At 41.6% G+C, this 6,000-nt stretch overlaps 1 long non-coding RNA gene across 1 annotated transcript in view; it reads right to left on the bottom strand.

Moving 5' to 3' along the window:
- Window positions 1-4,056: 4,056 nt before the first annotated feature.
- Window positions 4,057-6,000, bottom strand: part of LOC308611021 — a 47,073-nt gene continuing 45,129 nt past the window's right edge. The window contains exon 2 of the long non-coding RNA XR_014014753.1: window positions 4,057-4,148. This is a non-coding gene — a long non-coding RNA (uncharacterized lncRNA). The remainder of the gene's footprint in view (window positions 4,149-6,000) is intronic.

Below are 6,000 nucleotides of genomic sequence, written 5' to 3'. Positions count from 1 at the left end.
AATGGAATGTGCCAGGAGAAAGCCCCTCAAGTTTGCCTCCCTACTTCTTGTTCGTATTTTTAATTTATTTCTTTTATTTTTTATTATAGCAAGTTTGATTACAATGTTTGGCTTGTTGTAGGTGTGGAAGATGTGGTTCTTTTACACATATACAGATGTCTGTTCTTCCTGGGATCCTTTTCCCATGTACGTTATGACAGAATGTTGAGTAGTCTTCTCTTCGTATTCCATAGGTCTTTGGTGATTATATATGTCACCTCTGTTTGTATATGTCTGTTAACCCCGATATTATAATGAAACCAATCCTCACACGTTTCCATTGGTGAACCATAAGTTTGTTTAATGAACCTGTGATTGCCCTTCTCAGTGGACATAACTGCCCTGCTATCTATTTTAGGTAACACCTATAAGTGATATGATATGATAAGTGTCTTTCACTTTCTGACTGACTACAAGTCACGTGATTAACTCTAGAATCATCTACGGTGCTGCTAATGGCATTGTGTCCTTATTTTCCTTGGCTTCTATTGTGCCTTAGCGAAGTCCATTTTCAACAATGTGATTCCCTGAGGGTTGTGGATTAGGTGACCTGGGCAGCCTTACCCTGCCGGCCGGCCCTCCCCAGGTCTGCCTGCTGGAGGTCAATATAAACAGCTCTCCAAAGAGCAATAGCCCCTGAAGCTGTGCCTGACTGCATATTCTCTGCCCCGTCAGCAGTCTCGGGGCTGTGCTGGTGGGAGGGAGTGAGGGGCCACAGCTTTGTTGGGGGCCCTTTGTGAGTGGGGTTCTGCTGGCCTTTCTGGAGGAGTTGCCAGGCTGCCACCTGTAAAGAAGAGAATGTGTCACCCATACATTCCGCTGGAATTTCTCAGTGGACAGAGGTGAGGAAGGAAAACGCAGTGCGGCCCGGGACAGGTGGGGTATGTCAGGCAGGACAATGAAAAGCTTCCGGAAGAGCACCCGGGGCCAGGACCACCCTGGCTGGCCTGCAGGCAACAAGTTGGCCTGCGTGCTGTCGCTGGTGTGGCTTCACGGCCCTTCCTCTATGCTTTCATGCCCTTGTACATATTAAGGTGTTTTACCTGGGAAAGGTGGGAACAGTTCAGCAGCAGCTGGCCTGGGGCTCAGCTAACGTTTACTCAGAGATGCCTCGGCACGGTCCCCCAGCCTTGCAATGAGGATGCTTCTTGCGTGGGGGCTGTGTTGCTGTTTGTATGGGAGATGATTCCCCACCTCTGACCAATTTCAGAATTGTTTACCGCTGGAGCAAGAGCCCTGATAGTGTTTTCCGCTGTATAACTGGTGGGTTCAGGTTTTTTTTTTTCTTTTATGGTTGAAGTTAGATTTTATTCCTCATTTATGTATTTATAGATATAAGCATGGAAATAATTCATTCCTATAAATACATCTGTTTGAAGGGGAGATCTTTTTTCTCATTTTAAAATTTTATTTTTTAAAATTTTGAAATTTAATTTTATTTACTTTTTTATACAGCAGGTTATTATCAGTTTTGTATTTTATGCATATACATGTATGCAGGCCAATCCCAATCTCCCAACTCATACCAACACCACCACTCCATGGCTTCCCAAACTTGGTGTCCATACGTTTGTTCTCTACCTCTGTGTCTCTATTTCTTCCCTGCAAACCAGTTCATCAGTACCATTTTTTACGTTCCACATATATGCATTTATATACAATATTTGTTTTCCTCTTTCTGACTTACTTCATTCTGTATGACAGTCCTAGATCCATCGATGTCTCTACAAATGACCCAGTTTCATTCCGTTTTATGGCTGAGAAATATTCCATTTTATATATGTACCCCATCTTTATCCATTCATCTGTCTGTGGGCATTTTGTTTGCTTTCATTACCTGGCTATTGTAAATAGTGCTGCAATGAACATTGTGGTGAATGTGCCTTTTTGATTTATGGTTTTCTTTGGGTATATGCCCAGAAGTGGGAATGCTGGAGTAGATGGTAATTCTATTTCAAGTTTTTTTAAGGAAACTCCATAGTGTTCTCCATAGTGACTGTATCAATTTACATTCCCACCAATAGTGGAAGAGGGCTCCTTTTGTCCACACCCTCCCCAGAATTTGTTGTTTGTAGATTTTCCGATGATGCCGATTCTAACAGGTGTGAGATGATACCTCATTGTAGTTTTGATTTGCATTTCTCTAATAAGTAGTGCTCTTGAGCAGCTTTTCATGTGCGTCTTGGCCATCTGTGTGTCTTCTTTGAAGAAACGTATCTTTAGATCTTCTGCCCATTTTTGTATTGGGTTGTTTGTTTTTTTAATATTAAGCTGCATGAGCTGTTTATATATATTGGAGATTAAACCTTTGTCCATTGATTCGTTTGCAACTATTTTCGCCCCTTCTGAGGGATGCCTTTTTCCATTCCCGTTTTTTTAACCAAAAAAGAAAGAAAGAAAAAGAAGCAGAAAACTAATGTGCGTAAAATATGGCTTTTGAAAGGGTCGTTTTGAAATATGGACGTCCTTTGAACTTTTTGGTCGATATGTGACCCCAGTATTTGTTTTCAGGGCAGGTGTCATTTACAGGCCTGCAATGATTTTGAATATCCACTGACCATTAGCGCTGGGATTAAAGCTGCTGTTGTGTGAATGGGCCACAAGGTGGCAGGAGTTCTCCCTTACCTATTCTGGTTACTAGGGCAACAGAGCCTCAATGGAAGTCGTGTTCTAGATTGGAATTTAGAATGGAATGTCCCAGGAGAAAGCCCCTCAAGTTTGTCTCACTACTTCTTGTTCGTATTTTTAATTTAATTTTTTATATTTTATTACAGCAAGTTTGATTACAATGTTTGGCTTGTTGTAGGTATGGTAGATGTGGTTCTTTTACACATATACAGATGTCTGTTCTTCCTGGGATCCTTTTCCCATGTACGTTATGACACAATGTTGAGTAGTCTTTTGGTATTCTGTAAGTCTGTGGTAATTATATATGTCACCTGTGTTTGTATATGTCTGTTAAACCCGATATCGTAATGAAACCAATCCTCCTCACACCTTTCCATTGGTGAACCATAAGTTTGTTTAATAAATCTATGATTGCACTTCTCAGTGGAAATGACTGCCCTGGTTTCTATTTTAGGTAACACTTATAAGTGATGTGAAATGATATGTGTCTTTCACTTTCTGACTTACTACAAGTCACGTGATTACATCTAGACTCATCTACGGCGCTGCAAATGGCATTGTGTCCTTATTTTCCTTGGCTTCTATTCTGCCTTAGCGAGGTCCATTTTCAACAATGTGATTCCCTGAGGGTTGTGGATTAGCTGAACTGGGCAGCCTTACCATGCCGGCCGGCCCTCCCCATGTCTGCCTGGTTGAGGTCAATATAAACAGCGCTCCAGGCAGCAATAGCCCCTGAAGCTGTGCCTGACTCCATATTCTCTGCCCCGTCAGCAGTCTCGGGGCTGTGCTGGTGGGAGGGAGTGAGGGGCCACAGCTTTGTTGGTGGCCCGGTGTGAGTGGGGTTCTGCTGGCCTTTCTGCAGGAGTTGCCAGGCTGCCACCTGTAAAGAAGAGGATGTGTCACCCATACCTTCCGCTGGAATTTCTCTCCGGACAGAGGTGAGGAAGGAAAAATGCAGTGGGGCCCGGGACAAGAGTGGTATCTCAGGCAGGACAATGGAAATCTTCCGGAAGAGCGCAAGGGGCCAAGATCATCCTGGCTGGCCTGCAGTCACCAAGTTGGCCAGCGAGCTGTCGCTGGTGTGGCTCCACGGCCCTTCCTCTAGGCTTTCAAGCCTTTGTACATATTCAGGTGTTTTACCTGGGAAGGGTGGGAACAGTTCAGCAGCAGCTGGCCTGGGGCTCAGCTCACCTTTATTCAGAGATGCCTCGGCACGGTCCCCCAGCTTTGCAATGAGGACGCTCCTTGCATGGGGGGTGGGTTGGTGGCTGTACGGGAGATGATTCCCCACCTCTGACCAATTTCAGAATTGTTTGCCGCTGGAGAAAGTGCCCTGATAGGGTTTTCCTCTGTATAACTTGTGGGTTCAGGTTTTTTTTTCGTTTATGGTTCAAGTTAGATTTTATTCCTCTTTTATGTATTTATAGATATAAGCATGGAAATAATTCATTCCTATAAATACATCTGTGTGATGGGAAGAACTTTTTTCTGTTTTATTTTTAAATTTTATATTTTAAAATTTTGAAATTTTATTTTATTTACTTTTTTATACAGCGGGTTATTATTAGTTATGTATTTTATGCATATATATGTATACAGGTCAATCTCAAACTCCCAACTCATCCCAACACCACCACCCCATGGCTTCCCACACTTGGTGTCCATATGTTTGTTCTCTACCTCTGTGTCTCTATTTCTTCCCTGCAAACCTGTTCATCTGTACCATTTTTTAGGTTCCACATATATGCATTAATATACAATATTTGTTTTCCTCTTTCTGTCTTACTTCATTCTGTATGACAGTCTCTAGATCCATCGATGTCTCTACAAATGACCCAGTTTCATTCCTTTTTATGGCCGAGTAATATTCCATTTTATATATGTACCCCATCTTTATCCATTCATCTGTCTGTGGGCATTTAGGTTGCTTCCATTACCTGGCTATTGTAAATAGTGCTGCAATGAACATTGTGGTGAATGTGCCTTTTTGATTTATGGTTTTCTTTGGGTATATGCCCAGAAGTTGGATTGCTTGATCAGACGGTAATTCTATTTCTAGTTTTTTTTTAAGGAAACTCCATACTGTTCTCCATAGTGACTGTATCAATTTACATTCCCACCAATAGTGGAAGAGGGCTCCTTTTGTCCACACCCTCCCCAGAATTTGTTGTTTGTAGATTTTCTGATGATGCCGATTCTAACAGGTGTGAGGTGATACCTCATTGTAGTTTTGATTTGCATTTCTCTAATAATTAGTGCTCTTGAGCAGCTTTTCATGTGCGTCTTGGCCATCTCTGTGTCTTCTTTGAAGAAACGTGTCTTTAGATCTTCTACCCATTTTTGTATTCGGTTGTTTGTTTTTTTAATACTAAGCTGCATGAGCTGTTTATATGTATTGGAGATTAAACCTTTGTCCATTGATTCGTTTGCAACTATTTTCGCCCCTTCTGAGGGATGCCTTTTTCCATTCCCGTTTTTTTATCCAAAAAAGAAAGAAAGAAAAAGAAGCAGAAAACTAATGTGCATAAAATATGCCTTTTGAAACGGTCGTTTTGAAATATGGACGTCCTTTGAATTTTTTGTCGATATGTGACCCCAGGATTTGTTTTCAGGGCAGGTGTCATTTACAGGCCTGCAATGATTTTGAATATCAACTGACCATTAGCACTGGGATTAAAGCTGCTGTTGTGTGAAACGGCCACAAGGTGGCAGCAGTTCTCCCTTACCTATTCTGGTTAATAGGGAAACAGAGCCTCAATGGAAGTCGTGTTCTAGATTGGAATTTAGAATGGAATGTACCAGGAGAAAGCCCCTCAAGTTTGTCTCCCTACTTCTTGTTCGTGTTTTTAATTTAATTTTTATTTTTTATTAGAGCAAGTTTGATTACAATGTTTGGCTTGTTGGAGGTGTGGAAGATGTGGTTCTTTTACACATATACACATGTCTGTTTTTCCTGGGATCCTTTCCCCATGTATGTTATGACAGAATGATGAGTAGTCTTTTGGTATTCCATAGGTCTTTGGTGATTATATATGTCACCTCTGTTTGTATAAGTCTGTTAACCCCGATATCATAATGAAACCCATCCTCACACCTTTCCATTGGTGAACCATAAGTTTGTTTAATGAATCTCTGATTGCCCTTCTCGGTGGAAATATCTGCCCTGGTATCCATTTTTAGGTAACACCTATAAGTGATATGATATGGTATGTGTCTTTCACTTTCTGACTTACTACAAGTCACGTGATTACCTCTAGACTCATCTACGGTGGTGCAAATGGCATTGTGTTCTTATTTTTTGGCTTCTCTTCTGCCTTAGCGAGGTCCATTTTC

The sequence above is a fragment of the Mesoplodon bidens genome (genome assembly GCF_964165515.1).
Source record: "Mesoplodon bidens genome assembly, contig: HAP1_SCAFFOLD_94, whole genome shotgun sequence".
Lineage (NCBI taxonomy): Eukaryota > Metazoa > Chordata > Mammalia > Artiodactyla > Ziphiidae > Mesoplodon > Mesoplodon bidens.
The sequence above is the reverse complement of the archived record's forward strand: the minus strand, read 5'-3'. Positions and strand labels throughout refer to the sequence as shown.